This window comes from Leiobunum rupestre, chromosome 1 (genome assembly GCF_980474605.1).
Source record: "Leiobunum rupestre chromosome 1, qqLeiRupe1.1.hap1, whole genome shotgun sequence".
Taxonomy (NCBI): Eukaryota; Metazoa; Arthropoda; class Arachnida; order Opiliones; family Sclerosomatidae; genus Leiobunum; species Leiobunum rupestre.
Genome location: NC_143384.1, coordinates 89,788,781 through 89,810,679, shown reverse-complemented (window position 1 = coordinate 89,810,679; position 21,899 = coordinate 89,788,781). Strand labels below are relative to the sequence as shown.

The following is a 21,899-nucleotide window of genomic DNA, read 5'->3' as shown; positions in this document are numbered from 1 at the left end:
GCAGACCAATTGTAGCCCTTTTGCAGTTGCGGTTGCACTTTTACAGTTATTTTGCAACCAAGTTGCAGCGAAGTTACAGTTTTTGCAGGCACAGTGTAGCACCGTTATAGTAAACTTAAGATTCAGTAGAAACTCATCACAGTTCTTTAAGTGGATTTACAAGCCTACTACAGCGGCAGGACAATTTGCGGTCGTCCCACTTTAGTAACTTCGTAGTACAGAATGATACATTTTAACGTTTTATAGTTGTCTCGATATTAGAATAATCCAGTTCTCTCTCAACGCTCAGGCAATAATAACAATTTGTTAAAGCCTCTAGTACACCGAAAAAATATAACAACACTACGTACGAACTAACAGAATTCCATTTTCTTGAGTAAATTGCATTTCTTAAAATTATCTCTAAACATATAACCCTGGTAATTGAAGACATTTAATTGGTTGACGTTTTTGATAGGATACGAGATGCTTTTATTTTGAAGGCAAGCGTATTTTTAAGTGGCTATTTAACTAAAAATTCCAAAATAACGTTTTTAACTGAGTTGTCCAACAATAGAGAGAAGGGTGTCTATCCGGTGAATGAGAATTTCATTCTCAATCACCGGATAGACACAAAGAGCTTGGCTCCCGCCGTTCACCCGCGCCTCTCCCGTTCCTCCCCCACCCGCGCCCCCATCTCAATCACCAGAATTTCTAATCACCAGAATTTCTATTCACCAGATTCTCCCGTTCACGGGTTGCTTTCCCCCACCCCCCATTCACTGGATACTTTATCTCTCGTTCACCAGCTCCTTTCCCCCATTGCGTTCACCCCTTCTAATCACCAGTTGCTTTCCCCCAACCCCCATTCACTGGATACTTTATCTCTCGTTCACCAGCTCCTTTCCCCCATTGCTTTCACCCCTTCTAATCACCAGTTGCTTTCCCCCATCCCCATTCTCCAGAATTAGTTTTGCTCGCGCAGATATCTGGAGATTAGATTTTTACCCGTTTGCTTATCGCTTCAGAACCCCTTAATTTCTAATCTCTAGGCAATAATAACAAGTTATTTTCAATTTAATTAATTTCCAATTTTATTTTACTTTTAATTACATGATTGCGTAAAACAGGTTCTAATATTAGACCGACATTATAAATAACGCGTTTAAATCGCATTTTATCAATATAAAAAAAATTAACTCGATCTTCGTAAGGAATATGTACAATTTCATTTAATGGGCTGAAACGAACTACCTTCTGCAAGTGCGGATTGTATAAATAATTTTAATAAAAGTTCTACCTCACCACGTCTGACCGGAATAGATATGAAATCGTCATCCTCCAGTGCCGCTGCCCTTGGTGGTGCCGGGATCTCCCATTCTTGCGAAAGGTACTTTTTTTCCGATGGTGAATTATCCCTCGACGGACAGTGTGGAAAGAATCTAGCATGTTCCCATTCTGGTACGTCTCCTGATTCCCATCCTTCTAATACGCCATGGCACTTGTAACATCGTACTTCATCGCCCCGCTGAATATAGTAGAATCCAACCTTCGCTAGTTGTTCCTTAGTAACGTGGGGGTTTCTCCAGTGACGAAAAGTTTCAAGTCGATACGCTTCGATGTCCATACTGTAAACTGATAGTTTCTATAAGCTATTGTCAACATTCTTAAGCCTAATTGGTTAAGCCTAAATTTCAATAAATGTTTTTTCTATTTATTTTGGTTAGACTCTAAGACTATTTGACTAGAATCTAAGTCTATTTACTTCAATTTAAACAAGGCCTAATTTCCCTCTACAGTAAAATAATAAAGTCACTTACTTTTACGGAAATCCTTAAGCCTTTGCCTGTAAATAGAGTCGAGAAGGCGGGGTACGGAGCGCGAAAATCTACGTGTCTCTTCTCGATGAGGTCCAGGAACTAAAAGAACGCTGAGTCGTATATCTAGAGATCAAATAACACTCGAAACTTCAAGTAAATCCTGATTTCTCATTGGCTGAAACCAATTGACGTCACGGGAGAATGTAAAATGTAACCAAAAATAGAGGTTACTGCTCATCGGTTAGCGAAAAAAATTCGTCACGTGTTAAATTAGGCAAATTAGAATAGCTGAAAATACATTGCGCTTACTTCGCACTAATTTACTTCTGATACAACTTTGATAAAAATTAATCCTGTTTCGGGGGGAACCCCCAGGAGGAAATCTTAGAGACTATTAACTCGGTAGAATACACTATTTTAGCAATTGCAATTGCATATAATCCTTGTTATTGTAATGTTTGATATATACTGAAATGATTATTGTTGGATAGGAAAATAAAAGAATCGTGATAAATGTTAATTTTTTTATTATAAAATAATTGGGACGATGAGTAGTATCCTACTGGAATGTATTTCGCCCTCATCGTCCCAATATAATTGATGTTCCCAGACTTGAAGAAGCTTCCTGGGCTCTCCAACCTCAAAGCTAACAGAACAATACATAAAATTTTAACTTTAGTACAGTATAAATAATTCGTGAAATTTAATTTATTACCTTATTCTAATCTCAAATTTAATTGTATCATCGCTCGCGCTTTGCAATACAATTCCCTTCAATTCTTCAATTCTACATGAAGAAAATTAAAATCTAAAATTTTTGTTCTAAAAGTTATTTAAATCTTAAAATAATATTTACCTCATTTTTGATTTCAATTTAGTTTTTGCTCCAAGCAAAGAAAAAGGTTGGAATAATTTGTTCTAATTGATTTACTCCCTTTTTATACCATTTTCCATCCCCACCAATTCCTAGCCCCTATATCCTATCTCCTTCTTTTCCGTGATGAAATCTAAGTTAGTGATTGAGTGTGGAATCTATTCAGTGTGTAAATAAGTGGGTAAAGTCTGTAAATTTTTCCATTGGTTAAATAGTGTTCGTAGATAATTAATTTCGTGAGACTGGGAATTTCCACCATCTTCCTCTTAGCGTACGTCACGAGAAGATGGTTTAGGTTCGTGCAAAGTCTAACAAATTTACAGATAAGAGTCCGCATTGTAGTACGTTCTTGCATTGGACTGGTTGACTTAACGAAATTCTGGAAAAAAAAGGGTAAGCGATTTTCAATAAAGAGTCTTTTTTTTGTTACGTTTTTTAAAGTATTTATTAAGAGTGAAAAAAGTTACATAGGAAAAATTGTTTACAATTGTTTTTTTCGCGTACATGAGTTTATATTATTAAATAAAATGGCAGAGTCAAATTTCAATCTTTTTTTTATCATTACAAGACCCAAAGCTAACTAAATCCCTGTTAAATTATCTAAGGCAATGTTTTTTTCACCAATCTTATTTTGCGTGTACTAAAGATATTTTGTTAATGACGGGTAGAAAACATATTTCAATGGTTCAAGACGGTAACAGATTTCAATGACTTTTAGAAAGTACTTTAAATAGAACGTACAGGAATAATGCAATAATATATTTCTACCAATGTTTTGTTTTCATGCTAGATTGCGTAAACCACCCACGTTGTCCTAACTAGTTTACCAATACTTTCTGATTCTATTTTAATTTTTTTGTTTTTGGATGGTTTATTTTATTCGAAAGTAAATGGTTTGGCGCCCATAGAAGCGCTCGCATGTTTTCGTGAGAGGACGGGTCATATCTCTAAAAGATACCAGATAGCGTGGGAATATATTGTTTTATCCTCTGGAACCGGATTTTTTCCAGTCAGTCACCATACCTCTCTCTCTAGCTAATGGATTCGCTAAATTCGATGTGATGATTTTTCTAGCATGATTTGCGAAAGATAAAAATATCTTGCTGTCGTTTTTTTCCCAATTTTTGGAAAACTTTTGGTAGTACGTTTTTGTACTCTGTCCTTTAGTTCTATGCAAAATATACATTACGCAATATTCGCCGCAAACGTTACTAGTTAGTCCTTGCAATCGTCTTTTGCTAAATGTCCACGTCTTACACATTGAATTTAAATATTTTCTGATTGTGGGTAAAAATGGGGGAAGCCCCATTGAATCAAAATAGAATCCCCGTTTTCGGCCATCGACGTAGACGCAAATCCAATGAGAACCTGTTTCGCCCCTTTTATCAAAATTAATGATAAGCGATTGCGGATATTTCACCATGGGTTTTAAATTATCTGAAGAAAACACGCCTAAAAAGTTCGGTGTTTTATACAGTGCCTGAGATAAGTCCACGTTTGTCGTAGTCATTTTAATAGTCTCGAATAATGTTCCTATTTTTATCTATCTGTAAACAAGATTGAAATTCAGCGTACACGATAACGACCGTAGAATCTTTTAAAGGGGTACCAAATCCTAAATCTAAACGTAGTTGCCCTCTCTTTACGGGGTTCCAAAACGTGACGTCACTGGCCGAATTGTCGGGGGTTAAATCAAAAGCATATAGGGCAAAGCCTAGAGGAAAGTGAGCCAGCGCAATGTGATTTCCCTCGTCTTGGTAGAGTATCCCAGATCCCGAGAATAGCGAATGATAGGCCAGCGTAAATTGTTTACTATTAAAATTAGGGGATTTGTTCGTTATCAACGTATAGAGCCAGATAATTTAGGTCGAAATTTTCAAAATTATAAGGATTAGACTTAACGGAGCCCTTATACGCTTTGTTGGTGGCTAAACCAATAATGACTCTGTTGGGCATCGGACCTAAGAATATATTGTCAAAACTATCGTTCTGAATAGAACTAGCTAATGTTTTAACTTTAATTTCAGTACGAGTAAAGGGGTATTTGGCATTGCTACGTAATAATCCTTGCTGATGGGCTAATAAAATTTTAGGCATAATTTTAACTTTACGTACAATTAGAGCAGCGTCTATAAATTCGACTTTATACGCGTCGACAGTGTCGCTAAAAAGGGTAAAATTATCGCTATTTCTAGTGAGTGAAACCTTAAGTTGTACGCCATTAATTAAATATTTGTTGAAATTAAAAATGTCACAAAAAATGTTCCCGTAAAGTTCAATTTCTTTTGATTCAGCAGCTAGAACCTGACGTTTTATGAATCCGGCGTTTGTTATCAGATCCATACTTCCAGCCGTGTCATCGTACCATCCAGATGTCGCAAGGTGAGTGTTTTTTGCATCGTACCCAAAGTTGAGCAAGGTTTCGATATAGGCCCTATAGGGGTAATTTGAGGCCGATGGTGAAACCGTCGTATCATTGAGTTGCACTTCGCATTGTTTGAATAGCGAATGCAGAGAATTGTTCACGAGCGAAACGTTAGACCCTGCATCCAAGTTGTCACCGTTGGTTTTGACGATTTTTACTTTACAATATATCATTGTCATTGCCAAATCTGTGTAAGAGTCTCCCGTACCCGGTACCACGAATTCGATGATAGAACTGCTGTCGATAGATGAAATTGGCTTACACCATACCGTTTGACCTTTTTCAACGCTGAGTTGAGTTGGTAGTTCGTTGAAAATATTTAATTCGCTTTTAAGTACTTCCATTTTTTTTTAGAGAGCAAAAATATCGCGAACCGTACGCGTGAACTTGCGGCGTTTAACTGAACTCTTTTTCTTTTTCTTCAATGGTTTCTTAGTAGTTTTTCTTCTCTTGCGACGACCCGAACCTTCTTGCGCTGCCATTTCGTCCACAGTTTCTGTCATTCGTTTATTGGCTGACGTTTTTAAGTCCTGACCTTGCAAGACGTCTCCGAGTACTTTCTTTCCTGTAGAAAGAGCCCTTTTTCCCACGTATTTGGCAGACTGTTTTAGGAATGGGAATACAAACCTAGCTAGCCCAGAAAAAAAGCTACCAATTCCGTGTCCTTTTTGTCCCGCAAACCCAGAGAAATAAGGTAAATCTACTCCGCCCCCCGCCTGATTTAAATAATATTGCATGTAGGGACAATTTCTATCAACGTACTGATAAGCCATTCTTTTTTTTTTTTACTGAGCTCGTCGTAAATGTACTTTACACGTGACTGAACCAAACTGAAATGGCACGAATTCACCTAAACTAGTTCTTATATTAATGTCGATACAGTCAAAATAATTTCTACTCAGTTTAAGGTAATGCGGAGAATCGAAAGTTTTTGAAACGGTTGATCCATTGGGGGCGTTTTGGTCTACAACAATTGTTCGCAAAAGGGGGGCTAATGTATCCCCAACCATTTCATTTCCTACCAAATCGGAATACACGAACATAAGATCGGGGATGAATAAGTTTAATTGCATAGGGGAATCTGATCTGAATGCTACCTTAGGTGAAATATCAGTAACATTATCTCTAAATCCTAAAATTTTCCTCAACTTTGGCGTTAACTCGAGTTGATAATAATGTTTACTATAGGAAGTGTATTGTACGTGTCCACTTTCTAAACTATATTCAAATTTTCCTAATGAATCATTATCGAACTCTGAATTAGCGCTTTCCTTTAAATCAAGGTTCAAACTTTTAATACTTTCATTAAGTACGGCCAAAAGTTCATGAGGATTTTTGTAGTAGCCCTGAGGTATCTCGCGGAAGTCGTAGGTATATTTGTAATCTACTATGTGGGCTGGAGGTTTCGATAGTAATTCCTTAATTTCTATTCCACATCCCATTGGCTCACTTACGTTATAAAAAGATAAAGGATAAATAATTTCTACCAGAGCAATTTCCCAATCTCCGCGTAAACTAATGGGTTTGGCCAACGTTGTAGAATACGAGGCTAGAGTATTTTCTGAATTATTCTTATTCTTATCTCTAGTATTACTAGGAAGAGTTATGTAAATCCCAGACGTCATCTTGATTAACCCAACTATTAAACGATGGAGGATATCCTAGCCAACTAACGTACAATTGTTTTACTCCGTTTTTAGTTCTCTGACGTAAAATCTTGTTTAACTTGAACGAACGAGGCGCACTGACCTTTTGAAGCTCTCTCGAATAGAACGTCCCTTTTATATCGATTTCTGATAGGTCTTTTATTTTATAAACGGGAGGATGTCTTTTAACTATAGCTACGACTTTAAATATTTCTTCGGTATAATTAGCTTCGAAACCCTTTTGAAATATCATTTTAGTTGTATTTATTCTAACCAAATCCCCTACTTGGAATTGCGGTTTCATTTTCAGTTTCTCGGCATAATATTTAGAGTAGATATTATTGTACACACGTAATACGTTATTTTCCGAAACGTCATTAGGGGCCATTTTAATTGAGCTATGATAAGAGGAATTGTACGCTTCGACCAAGTCCTGTAAGACTTCCAAATATCTATTTGTGGAGTGATGGGTAAAATATCTATACATTTTTGTTTTTAACGTTCTATTAAACCTTTCTACGATAGAGGCTTTTATTTCGTCATTTTCGGTACTAAAAAATTTAACTTTATTCTTTTTGAAATATCCTTGTACTTCTTTATTCCTAAATTCCGTGCCCTTGTCCGATTGAAATTTATCTGGAATTCCGTCTTTAAAAACAATTTTTATATTTTTCAAAACCTCTTTCCCCGATTTAGTTTTAAGAGGTAACCCCCACGCTTTTCTACTAAAACAGTCTATAATTGTTAAAATGTATTTGTATCCGTCATTATCTGCCTCTAACGAGCGCATATCGTTAATATCAGCCTGGTATTGTTCCCTTATATTACTAATTACTATTTTATTTCGTTGAAACTTTTTATATTTCGGCCTATGCATCGTAAAAGCATCGATTCCTCTTAACCATTTTTCTACAGTTTCCCTACTTAAGCCGTGAGACTTTACGGACTGGAATAACCTTTCAGCGCCTCCGAAAGAAGCCGGATGCTTCGGGTTAAAATATATTTTTTCTAAAATAGCTTCGCCCATACTTTAGACTTTTGCGCGCGACTCCTTGTTTGTTTATAAGAGTGAAGAGAAGAGTCAGACGTGGAGGAGGAGTGATCTCGGTTAAGGCTACGAGTGGGGCGGGGCTTATCTGTCCTGCGCGCACGCCCACTTTGAGGAACCGGATACTCGCGCTTAACGGGAGAACGTCGTTGTCGGGTTCTCGGAGCTAGCGGGGAGGGAAAGCCTTGGATTGCAGGTGAAGAGTTAAATTGGGTTAAATTGGAAATAAACGCGAAATATCCGATAGGTTTTGGGTGGGTTTTAGGATTTAAATACGCTTTGGTAATTTCGCTAATATTGGAACCTTTAATAGGTCGACCGTTTATTACGAGCTCCCCGTTTTCATCCCACCGTATTCTTTCGGGTACAGTTTCCAACTGATCCACCATGCTTTGCGCTTTTTGGTAATATATCAAAGGCAAATCGTCTATCCAGTCCCTACTTAGCGAGTCGAATGCGGGGGCAATTTCGATTTCTTTAGGAGCCGAGGCTTGCTTACGTAGATTTCCGTGTGTCATTAAAGCTTGTTCGTATAAAATCCATTTCGAGGCGTCGTCTAAATCTTTCATATTTAATATTTGGTCCATCTTAACGTCTAATTCAGAGACTGTCAGAGCGAGGGGGTGCGGGAACGGGTCTGGCTTTAAAACGCCGCTAGGGACGAGAATCATTTTTCTGGCGTGTTTCATTGTTTACTACCGAATATAGAACCAAGAAGGGTTGAAACGACGGGTAGAAGAAACGAGAAAAATCCGCCCCCAGACTGAACTAACAATTTCTTTTTACTTTTCCAAGCTACCCGCGTACTAGCTAGTTTTCGAAGGGTATTTTTATGACGAGATAACCTGGTTTTTTGGGTATTTGATAGTTTTACGTTACCAATTAAAGTGTTATGAATACATTCACTGATAGCGTCTATGAGGGATTTGTCGGCTTTAGCTAAAATGGCTTTTCTTTGAACGGGTTTGCAACGACCGAGATATCGGAGAGCGTCTCTCTCGATACGTACTCTACGAGACATGATTCATAACTGATTGAAGTTACGAAATGTAAGTTCTATTTATTTATTTATTTAGGGAGATAACCGTAGCACGTTTCTCCCGGTAAAATATTAGTCAAGACTCTTTGATCTTCGGGACAAGTTTGAGTTAAATTGAATACTAGGTAACCGTGAGGTCTCGAAGTCGCGTCTTCGTAAGCGTCAACTACAAAACGCCACTTATCAGGGAACATTTGTCTAGCGAGATAAGCCACTTGCTGACGGTCTCGGGGACTTTTCAATAAAATTATGTAATGCGAATTCAGGGATATGGATCTGCTATCTTTTGATTGATGGAATAAGTTCTGTGTAATAAAAATAACGCTTAGAGAACGGTGATGGGTGCCTTTCACGAATAAATCACCAATTTGACCTTTACTCTCGCTCATCTGGTCGTCGATAACTAATAATATAGGATCTTTTCCGTCATAATCAGATAAAACAGGCAATCCTTCTTTAAAAACTACCCTGTGCTTCATTTTATCGTATAGAGCTTGCCATTCTCCGTAATACCAATGTATTTCTTTGAAACCCGGAACAAACATTTCCTCTTCGTGATTAATTATAGATTCAATTAAATAGCTTTTGCCACTCTGACTCGGGCCTGCCGTTACGCAATTAAACGGATGAATAAATTGCATGGTTATCTCTCTTCGAGTACTAGCGTACAAATGAAAATGTAAATTAAAATTCGGTTAAATTTATGGGACTCTTCAGCGGAGGAAAAATATAATCGAATAACCTATTTCATCCCTTACCCCGTATAGGTTTGATATTCACATTAGAGTCGCAAGACTATATTTACTTTAGAGTCGTAAGACTGAAACCTATATTCACTTTAGAGTGGAGAGACTAATTTTAAACGAGAATTAGCGATTGGAGGGCTCTACGTCCCCGTCCTCAGGAGCAAATAGATTCGCTTTATAGCCGTAGGGTACCGTAGTGAAGTCGTCCAGTAACCGTACCTTGTCTACGACGGGTCTATAGATTTTAGTACGGTCGACGGAAACGACCGTATGATCGGGTAGACGCAAAATCTGCCTCGGCTGGGGTACGGTTACTGGCTCGTTCGTTTCTCCGTCGACACCTATTAATCTTTTAAGCGTGTCCATATTAACCAAATCTTTAATGCCTTGATTTATACGGAACCCTTTGACTTTCATTTCGTAGGAGACTTTACCGGTCGTAGGGTTCAGTACTTTAAAGGCGTAATTTTTTGCGCCACCTGTTGCCAATTCTTGGATGTACGAGCCTTTTCCGTACTTTGCCAACTCATCGGTCATGTCTCCGAGATAGTTGCCCGTATCAATCTCTATTCCATCTCGTTCTTTTAGATAAATGCAACTATCCGTATCATAATAATACGTAAGCTGGCCTAATCTCCTTAAATAAGAGTATAACTTGATCCTAGCCATTGCGGTCGTATAGGCAGCAATTACTACGTTCGTGTTTGGGTAAACAAGATCAATATCTTTCAAAAACGCCCACTTGATCACGCAATGCGTTTGACTTAAGGGAATAACCGATTTAACTTCTATGTCTGGGTCTAAGAATAAATCGAAAAATTTTTTGGGATCGCTAATAATAGCCGATTGGTCTTTGCGAGGGTTTAAACCAAAACGACCCCAAAAAGAGTTAAGACAAAGCTTCGCGATGGTACGAAGACCAGGGTTCTTTTTAATATTGGTAGGATCAAGTTTTACTCCTTCCTTTTCGTAATATTCGTCAACGTATTTCTTAATCTCTTCATCGGTCTCTATTCCCGTGGGTAAGCCGCTGGATTCCTGTTTGAGTTTAAGAAACGCGTTGACGTACTCGGAGAAAAGACCGCCCTCTTTCGATATCGGGTCGTATTTTACTACCTCGTATTCCCAAATTTCGTGAATAGAAATGACCTTGTAACCCATTTCGATTGCCAACTGTACCTCATCTGCAACCCAAGTACCAGTTATTTGTCGCTCTGAGTCTTCGTGGGGACAATCCTGCTGGTTTCGAGACTCACTACATTTTTGGCAGTTGGCAAACACTAGTTTCGATCCTATTCTTTGGGGTAAAACGGGATGGTAGAGAGCTTGAGGCGGTAACATTGTGGCTTTTATTAATCCGTTTACGGTAGAAATGTCAGGGAAAGGAGCTTTTACATGTATTTTAGGGTGTCCCACGGGTAACTTGCAATACTTGTTACACCACGGATAGAGTGAACAAATATCAATGTATTTAATTTCCTCCCCCTCTTTACACTTGTGATGTAATTTCAAGGCTGACGTACGTCCTCCGAAAAAGGCTTCGCGGGGGCGGATTGGTTCTTTAATTTTTAATTTTAAATTTTCGGTAGAAAGATATGCGTTGATGGCGGGGTTAGTACTCCGCTCAGCTTTGAAGGTACATCCCCATTTTTCATGGACAGTGTATCCCAATTGTTTCAAGCGGTTAGTGGTAGCAATGGTTGACGCGTATCGCGAATTATGGGTCTGAGTGTGGTCGCCGTATAACGCTAAGTTTCTATTGATAGGAAAACACTTTTTACACCCGTGAAAATAACATCCGTGATATTGAAACACTTCGTTATCGAAAAGTCCGTCTACGTTAATGTTAAGAATTCTAGGTTCAAATCCATTAAAAGCAGACTGAATTTCCTTCCCTCGTAAGTGAGACATCCATTCAAGCCATTCGATCGCTACAAAACTCTGGTTGCAGTTCATACGATAGCCGAAAGGGGGCACTACACCAATCGTATCGGACTGTAAAAAGTGTTTCCTAAAGATAAAACTGCATACTCCCGCAATCGTTATCGCAGTTAAGAACGGGTCTATTTTGAATTTATCCATGAAAATAGAACGATATGATAAACAGCCTTGCAAAAGAATGTTTACGTCCTGGCGACAGTACCGGATTAAATCTCTTTTATAATCAAAATAATTAAAGTTGGGGTCCGAATTTCCGCAAGCTTCGGACCGGGAATCGTTATACCACTGGATAAATTCATCGTAGGCCTTACCGCTTAAACGATTAGGGTCGTACGCGTCCATCGGAGGCATGTCATTATGTAGTACGTAATTGGTTTCGTTCGAACGGGCTGGATCAAATTCATGGTCTACGGTATTAAACAGTAAATGCGGGAAATGTCCCTTATTTAAATTATTATCTAAACCAAAGGTGGAAACGAATTGAGAAAGGGCAAAGGGCATAAAATTTAAGGAATCTAAGAATTTTAATTTTTTATACTGTACATTCATGAATTTGGTCCCGTCTGTCAAGACTTTAGGGGTCCACTTTAAATCGATCATTTTACGTACTATAAATTGCGCGTCGTAACCTTTAGCGTTATGGGCAATACATATTATCTTATCAGCCACTCTGTTAAGCGAACGAAGATACTCTAGAAAGTCGCCGACGGGGTCTTTTGAGAGAAATATTTTCTCCCGAGGACCACTACCGCATTTAGCGCATGCGTACTGACTATCTTTTTCTTCGAAACAGAATTTACACGCTTTTTGCGAGACGCATAAAATTGGTTCGTGAATCAAAGCATTGGCGTCAGTACGATTTGTTTGTTTACATTCCAAGTCATAAAAAACAAAGACTTCCGTTTTTGGAGTACTTCTCTTAGTTGGTGGTGATTGTTCATTGTCGGAGTCGTGGACCCGTTTATTATTGCTATTTATTCGAGAACGAGTAGTTTTATCGGCAGAATCTTTACGGTCGGTCTCTAAAGGTTGCATGTAACATAGATGACCTGCGGGGTTAAACTCACTACACGAAAGACAATAGGTCTCTCCGCAAACGTGTACTGCCTTACGCTTAAACATACTGATAAATTTTCCGCAAAGATTACAAACGTAAATTTTATTACATAAGGGCTCGGGTCCTGATAAATGGTAATCGTAACAATTTTGATTAGGGAAAACTCTTAAACATGTTTGGCAAGTTATTTTATCTACGTCCTTCCTGCAATCTTGTTTTCTACAACAAGCGTGACAGAAAAGAAGGCATTTATGGTCAGCGAGATGATTAAAACCTACTAAACATTTTTCGCAAAAGTAATTAAACGCGAAAAGGGGTTTGGGGTTAGTAATTACGTTGAAATGTGTGTCAATATTTAGAAGATAAAGACGTTTGCGGAGAGGTCCTTCTAGTTCCCTCTCTTCTTCGACGTCGCCGAAAATAACTAAGGGTACGGGATCGCGTAATCGAAAAACGATAATACTGTATTCGGGCAAGATTTCTTGGAACCGAGTTAAAGCGTCCGGACCAGCGCATTCTTCGTCTGTTAATGCAGAATATGCCAAAAGGGTCCTAGCTTCGCGGGTCTGTAATTGCGTTTCAATATTTTTTCCTCTACACTGTCTTATAGTAGTATATTTTCTTTTAAGTTCTCCATCATTTTTATTTTCCATGTATTCTCTATGAGCTATGGCTATTACAAGAGCGCGTGCTAAACAAATTTTATCCTGGTTATTTATCGTTATCGTGCAATGTTTATAAAAAGAAAACTCTTTTTCAAGGGAAATCCCTAACCCAACTGATCTAATTCCTCCTTGCGGTAATCTGACTCGATTAAACGTAACCGTAACTATTCCTTCAAAAAAACTACCATCGTTATCGGATCTATAGCTTTTTTCATCGATATACGTCATCAACCATTGCAAGTCTAATTGGTCCCGACGCCGGAAACTGACGTTAATTTGAAAACCGGGGTTAGTGACGTTCACGAATGAAACCGAAACCATATCTGAAGGCAAACAGTCCTCTAATAGGGTTTCCATCAATATATAAATACCATTTTCTATATTATTTTCTAACCGGACATTTAAAGTCCGTCCCATTAGTCCAAAATTTGGGAAATTTTGGATATTATTATTCAATATTTTAACAGAACCTGGTAAATTAGGAAAGGACGGAGGCTTTATTGGAACGTCAACCAACCCACCTCCAACTTGAGGAGGAGGAGGAGGAGACGAAGTGGGGGCAGCCAAATTTGCGTTCTCGGGGTTCGCGTTTTTCTCAGCAGTCTGAGACGATGGAGGTGAATACTGCGGAGCTCGTGAGGGGCCTGCGACCGCTATAGGGTCATTATTACGCTGAGGGGAAATATTATGAGGTGGCCTACTACTACTACTACTACTACTAGCCGTACGAGCAGCTAACAACGCTTTAGCTTCCTCGAACATTTCGGCTGCCCTTGCGGCTGCGGCTGCAAGTTCCTCCGCGTCCCGTCGGGCAACTTGTACGTTCTCAGCTAAGCGCTGAATGCTGTCCGTACTGAGGGACGACATGATAAAATTATCTTCCAAAGATAAAGAGTGGCATGTGTCATCTGATTCTAGAAAGGGTGAGGGAGCATCCATAGGCGTATACGAGGGCGAAAAACGTACTTCGTCAGGTGGAATAGAACTAGGTCTTAAAAGGGGTGAAGGTAAATTATCGATAGGGGGCGAACAGATTTGATGGGTTAGTTGATATTCTCTAAGATAATCTCGTACCATTGTCATTTCTTTTAAACGTTCCAATTGCGAATCAGTTACTGTAGTTAAGGAAAGGGTAGGGTCTTGGGTATCAGTTAAATCTATTATTTCCATTTCTGGAGAATCGGGTAAAGTTACTATGGGTACTTCCGGGAGCTCGTTATCAGTTATATCAATCAATTCAGGGGAGTCGATTATAATCATTTCCGGGGTATCAACTAAATTAATTTCTGGGTATTGTACACCTTTCATTTTAATGCCGATTTACTTAAACCTTATTCAAAAAATTACGATAAAAAAAAATCAAAATAAACTTACGTAGAGAGAGAGAGAGCGCGCGCTTCAAAAATCCTGGTACTAGACGCACAAAGAACAACAATAGAGTGACGTTCCCCCGGTTCAGGCGCCCCCCTTATATAGGGCCTAGGGGAAGATAGTAAGCTTATCTCTTATTCCCAAAGAACTTGTTCAGTTCTCGAGAATATATTAGGGTTATGCTAAAATTTATACTTATTTACGCAAAATATTCCATTTAACTTCATTTCCGATATGGACACTGAAGTACAAACATCTGCCATAATCACCGTCCTGAAACAACCTTCTAAAATTATAGCCGTAGTGATTATTTTAATTACAATTTTCTTATTTGAGTTCATTTTGTGGTATTTTGAAAACGTTTCTACCGTAAAATTGTAACTTTTTTCACTGTAGCTCACAAAATGGTATTAAAAGTATACTAATTTTATGTTAATTTCTATTAATTGTATTGTTTTCTAGGATATGATTGCATCACAAGCTCTCGAAAGGAAACTACAATGGGTTTTTTTCTTCTTCCAAGTGGATTAATATGTGACGTCAATGGGAATAATTAGAGGCAGTTTCGAGCACGGGACGGTTTAATTTCGAGTGTCTAGAACTGTTATCTCAGAGAGAGAGAGCCGATAGAATTTGAGGGTTATTTGAAGTTTAGATCACGTGATGAATTAATCTCAACAAGATAGGAACTGATTAATCTCCCATGCGTCATTTCTCTCTGAGACGCTGAACTGAAAAGAAGTGCATCCGCTTTGCTCTCGTCATCTACCGTAAACATGGAAAAACGATCTATTGGTAAGCATTATTTTATTAATACTATTACTATTTCAATGGACAAAGGCTTAACATTTTCATTTTCTATAGCCGAGACGCATACCGTATCCAAACGCAGGGGCCAAGAAAGACGTATCAACATAAAAATCACGTTAGGAGGATCAGTCTACATTTCTTTTGGTTTCGACGGATCAAAATTACAAGTTCTCTTCTTCAAAAAATCGAACGAAAATATTCTGTTCCTGACCTCCGAAGCTTTCACCAATCTACTCTCTCTTTGGGGAGAGCTTTTCGCCGCTACGCAAACCGGAGCATCGTCTCTAACCCACAACATCATCGACTATCACGACAACAACGTATCCGTCGTCGCCACTACCAACAACATCAAATTGAACTCTACCTACGGTCATGTTCTGGATCTGGGAGCTCGCGAAATCGGTGAGTTCCAAAAAAAAATTGATTTTATTCGGTTTCAAATAAATCTTTTAAACGAACATAAAAATGTTATCGAATGCATGTACTTAGCTATTGTTAAAAACCTTAAAAAAATTCACGAATTATTATATGGAAAACCTTTCGAGGGTTTATTTTTGTACCCAGATCAATTTAATTCGTACCATCAAGTAAAATCTTATTTTGGCTGTTTTAAATCACCCTCGGAAGTACTACAAGATTTTACTAATTTACTCGTAGATAATCAATTAACCTGTAAACTTAGCTACTTTAATTTGTTTTCATTGTGTAATGCACAAGATAACCATCTAATGGAATATCTGATAGTACCTACTAACATGTAAACAAAGTTCTAAAATAAAATAAAAAATTAATTAAATTGAAAATAACTTGTTATTATTGCCTAGAGATTAGAAATTAAGGAGTTCTGAAGCGATAAGTAAACGGGTAAAAATCTAATCTCCAGATATCTGCGCGAGGAAAACAAATTCTGGAGAATGGGGATGGGGGAAAGCAACTGGTGATTAGAAGGGGTGAACGCAATGGGGGAAAGGAGCTGGTGAACGAGAGATAAAGTATCCAGTGAATGGGGGGTGGGGGAAAGCAACCCGTGAACGGGAGAATCTGGTGAATAGAAATTCTGGTGATTAGAAATTCTGGTGATTAGAAATTCTGGTGATTAGAAATTCTGGTGATTAGAAATTCTGGTGATTGAGATGGGGGCGCGGGTGGGGGAGGAACGGGAGAGGCGCGGGTGAACGGCGGGAGCCAAGCTCTTTGTGTCTATCCGGTGATTGAGAATGAAATTCTCATTCACCGGATAGCCACCCTTCTCTCTAACAATTTAGGGTTTTTTATTTATCGAATTTTTTGTTACCATTAGTAACTTTAGCCAGCGGCGGCCATGTTCCCGACAGTCTGGAAAATTTACTGAATACATAAAATAACCTAAATTATTAATTTTTTTAATATTTAATCTCTAAAAAATTAATGATAATAATGAAAATTGAAATGTTACTATAATTTTATCATGTCATAAAATTAAATAGTAATTGTAACTATTTGGGTTGAAATAGTTGATTGCGGATTGCTTTTAAACGAATATATTTTCAAACACCCATAACCAATTTAAAAAAAACAACTAAAAATGACCTGGGTGAGTTCATATTGTTGAAATTATAACAAATAAATAACAAGACTGCTTTGCTGTCGCATAACAAAATAAGCACTTCTTCTAATTTTATGTTTGGGCTGTAAAGTAGTCAAGTCACAAATTTATCTTAATTTTAAAATATCTAATTAAACATATTTTAATATATAATTGTACCAATTACAGACAAAATATAGAGGCAGTTGAAAGTCTGCAATTGAAGCTTCATTTCAGTTCAGTCAATTATCAACTTGAAATAATTAAGAAAAGGACAACTATAGCCGCAAACATTCAGTCATATTACAGTTCGCATTGCAGAATAAATGCAGCCACACTAGAGCTTTTAAAGATTTCCCCAGTAGCAAAATACAGTCAGGCCAACGGCAAAAATCGTGGTCGGCTGGCATACGATTCTCATATTTGGGCCATTTCACTCGAGGTCCGAGGCACTGACTATCCATTGGGTAGTCTGTATAATTTCTATAGTCTTCGAAATTCTTTATCAATGCACTGGCTAAAGAGTGTTTATTTTGCATTAGTTCAGTCGGTTTTAAGATAAGGTATATTATTATTATTATTACTATTACTTACAAATCTATTAATGAACCGCTTGAAATAATCCAAAGAAAATGTATACGTATATGCTTAATGTCCGGAAGTGATGACTTTTTCTGAAAGATTTAAGTATTAAATTTTTAATGACTAGCTTAATCCAACAATTATTTTAGCAGTATTTGTTTTGTCAAAAATTTATTGTTTCATGTGTTATATGGCCACGTTGTTTAATGTATCTTCTCGCATCGTTCTCCTTAAATATTGTCAAAAGATTCTGTACGTTAGGAGAAGTCGAAGACGTTTCTCTCGGAGCTCGATAAATTTCTGATGCGTTTTGATGGTATCTTGGTTTTCTTGTAGAAATGGTAAGAACAGATCTAGTTCATCGTCAAAATAAGAAATATCAATGTAATTTTTGTAAAAATCATTAAATTTTTTCTTTGGTTCAGTTGGTAATCTTTGATCATAAAATACACTGAAATGTCCTATAACAGCGTGATACGTCTGAGTTCTTCGAGATAGCTCTAACATAAAATGCATTGAAAATGAAATTTTCTCTTCTGGAAAATTCATGACCGACTTTGCTTTCATAGAAATGAATAGAAATGATAGCCCTATACTAACGTACTTTTCCCAAGTCCATAAAAGTTCGATACAATTCTCTAGTGACTCTAGTATAATAGAGCCTTTTAATAGTTCACACTCCACTGATTGCGGAGATTTGCTAGTAGCATTTATTCTTTGTAGAGTGGAATTCCAAAAAAACTGTTATCATAGCGGTTTCATATTTGTCAAAATTTTCTTCTTTTGAGTCACAGATTTCAACTAGAGCTCTGTTATATAGATGTAACTAAGTCTCAGAGTCCCTACGGGTATGGCATCCACTCTAGCAGACCATCTGGTGTCTGAAACTCTCTTCACTGAGACGTTACTTTCACACTTGTCCAGATTTTTGCACACAACTTGCGAGAGATGGGTTGAAGCGGAAAAAAATTAATAAATTCTGTACAAACCGAAAATATTGAATTGCAGCGCTACAACTTTCTGTGCAGCGAAATTTCCGAATAAATTTAAAAAGTGATTGGCACAAGGTATACAACACGCACTTGCACTGCGTTCTTTAATACGTACCTGTAGACCCGAGTACTTCCCTGACATATTGGAAGCATTGTCAAATGATTGTTCTCGACAATTTTTACTATCCACACCTAATTTTGCTAACATTTTCCAAACTTGTTATTCCAAATATAAAGACGCAAGGAGATGAGTTCCATAAAATTTTCTTTGATATCATCACATATCTTATGACAAATGTCAGTTAATCAACATGTGACAAATCGGACGTAGAGTCAACGATGATACTGTAACAATTCGCAGCCTTAATGTAGTCAGTTATGTGTACTCTTACTTGTTTAGCAATGATGCCTATAGATATTTAAAACTTTTTATTTAATGATGAGACACGATACTTCATGACTGGTTATAATAAAATTTTTATTTTACACTATTTAAAATAAAAACATTTGAAAGCGGACAAGCTTTCGAACCGTAGTTCCTCGTCAGGTCCCAAAAATCCTTAATCCTTAAATAAAAAGTTTAAAATATCTTAAGTATAACCATGACTAAAAGTCTTAAAATTAATAATGATGCCTATATCTTACATTTCCTAACATTTAAGAAATCGTTATATTAACTGATATATTCCAAGCACGTCAAGAAGTTTCCTTTACTTGTAGAATCCCGAATGCTTTGATAACGCTTCATTTTTCCGCCCTGTAAAAAATACCTATTTTTAAACGCAACAAGCATTTAACCAACGTTGGGTGAGTGAACAATGAACGGTACTAACAGAAGTCAACTCAACAAACGAAAACTAATTCATTATGATCTACTACGTACTGCTATTTACTAACTACTAATGGTACGAACAAACTCAGAGACAGACTCAAACTCTTTAAAATTTAACTTGAAAATTCGCAACATAACCATCCGGAATTATTTAAATGCAAACTATTAGAACTCGAACAAACAGGATTGCGTGAGCGCGTAAAATGTTGCAAGAGTGGCACAAGACTTCGGTGACGCCAACAGTGGCTAACTGGCTACCAATCGAAATGCCCAGTAACCATCTCATGCTGGAATTTGCAATTTTATTTATATTAATTCAATTGAAACTTTTCATACTCTTCAAGAGATTACTAAAAATCGATCACTTCTTATTAAAATGTATATTTGACATAATACTAGACTTGATGGATATGACGTTTATTGAGTATATAACTATAAGAATAATAACATAAGTATGGAAGGCAATGAGATACCATTATTATTATTATTATTATTATTATTATTATTATTATTATTATTTAAAATCTGATATTCAAATAATTCTGAACATTTCGATAATATAAAAATTGCTGAACATAAAAAGCAAAGAAACCTTCGAATTTGGTTTAATTTATTATCATGCTGCTCAAACTTATCACAATCAAATGTTTACGATACTCAATTATCAGTGAATAGAACTATCCATAATTCATTATATTATTGCTTTTGATAGCTTTACTGAAATATTGAAACTATTAACAGTTTTAGTTACAAGCCTTTTTTTTTTGGTTTTTGCGTTTCCAGGAATACCTGAACGAACTGCACCGAGTCAAATTTTTCGTAAACAATATTTCGACTGCAAAGTTTTAAAAAAATTATAAATATAATAAGAATAACAATTCCAATTTTAAATTTCCTTTTTAATTGTACAGTTGACTAAAATTCTTAATTTTCCGTTTTGTGTTTTCTAAATTTGCGTATACAGGGTGTTTTTTTTGCTCGAAAAAGTGATTTGTTTCAAAAACTATGTTTTCTAGAAAGTTTAAATTTGTGCTGTACATTATACGTGCTGGGAGACACTTTCTACCAAAATTGCATCGAAATCAAAAAATATTTTCACGTTTTTTGAAAATTTAAATTTTAATCGCTAGGTGCTATAAGAAAATTGTCAATGATAAAATTGTAGAGCGTCACCGAAAACGTACAAATAGCTTTGGCGGGAAAAAGATAGACGTCTTTTTCACTGAAAAAATACGACTTGAAAAAGTTACAAGTTGGGCAAGCTAAAATTCCATTGGGAGAGTAGTGTAACTTTATGAAAGTCAGAAATTTGTTAATCTGGTGTTTAATGCAATAAACACCTCGATTTCGAGGGCCTGTTCAGCGGGATTTGGACTTTGAAAACACCGTTTTATGCCTATTTTGCCGCATACCCACGTAGTAGTTGTGCCACGGCGAGTATGGATTTGGCTTGCAGTAAAACTCGCATTTACGAAATTTTACATAGGCATAAGTAGCATCCTTATAGAGCAACGCTTCACCACGGTTTACGAGATGGAGACCCTCAACAGTGCGTCAGAATTTATAGCCCGGTGTACCTAGTAACAGAGACCATACCACCGGAGGTCTATCATCATAGTGCCCTACGCCAGCGTCCCCTCAGCCCGGACAGGTGACAAATCCAGCATGGGTAGCAGAACTCTACCACTGATGGTCGCACCTTTGACGCAAGCCACTCAACCCAGCAGAAGGTGCAGCAATGGGTGGACCAATCCCCACTTCGCACACAGCAGTGGGATTAAGAATGGATGCTGTAACAACTCCAGCCGACACCCTACCTACGTAGGTAAGGAGTCCAACCCTTTGGAGAGAGCTACTAAAGGGGAACGACGAGCACACAGCAGTTAAAGTAACCCGGCACAGCCGGCACCGGAGATCCTCGTTTGCAAGAGACGGCCCTTACAATCACCAAAATAATCATGTTTGGGAAGACACAAATCCACACTGTACTGCATATTTCAGGCTCATTTCAAGGACGCTGCGAGAACACGTATGTGTTCTTTAAGTGTATCTATGTGATCTACACATGTTCTTACACTTTCATATGTGTTCTTATGGTTTTTGTTTGTGCTCTTAAAATGATTTGGTGTTCTTGAAATATAACTTCGATTTTTTGAGCACGTTTCACATATCAAGAACACCAAAATGTTCTTAAAATGCGAAAAATAAGTTGAAAAGGTCTTGTAACTTGAAATACGGCAACTTACGGGATTATAACTCTGTTTATTCTAGAGAAGTACAACATTCACTCCAACACGTGTGGCAGGCTGCCTTTTAGTATTTTTTTATTAAACTAATTAATTGAAGTGCTCAAAAGAAAAGAGAACTGCTGTTCGTAAGTAATCATATATATTTTAAATATCTTAACCACGACAAATTAGTTTAAATGATAAAGTAGAAAGTTTGGCGTTTAGGCCTTGGTTTATGAATTTATATTTTGAGTATATAATTTTCTTAAAAAAATACATT

The 21,899-nt window shown here is 37.3% G+C and overlaps 1 long non-coding RNA gene across 2 annotated transcripts; it reads left to right on the top strand.

The window, feature by feature from the left end:
• The first annotated feature begins 2,613 nt into the window (after nucleotides 1-2,613).
• On the top strand, nucleotides 2,614-16,098 carry LOC149968843 (uncharacterized). 2 transcript variants are annotated; one of them, XR_016472733.1, is made up of 4 exons: nucleotides 2,614-3,066; nucleotides 4,971-5,055; nucleotides 15,074-15,406; nucleotides 15,476-16,098. It is a non-coding gene; the product is annotated as an uncharacterized LOC149968843 (long non-coding RNA). The 2 variants fall into 2 exon arrangements; XR_016472732.1 differs by lacking the exon at nucleotides 2,614-3,066 and having other exon boundaries at nucleotides 4,512-5,055.
• Nucleotides 16,099-21,899: the final 5,801 nt, after the last annotated feature.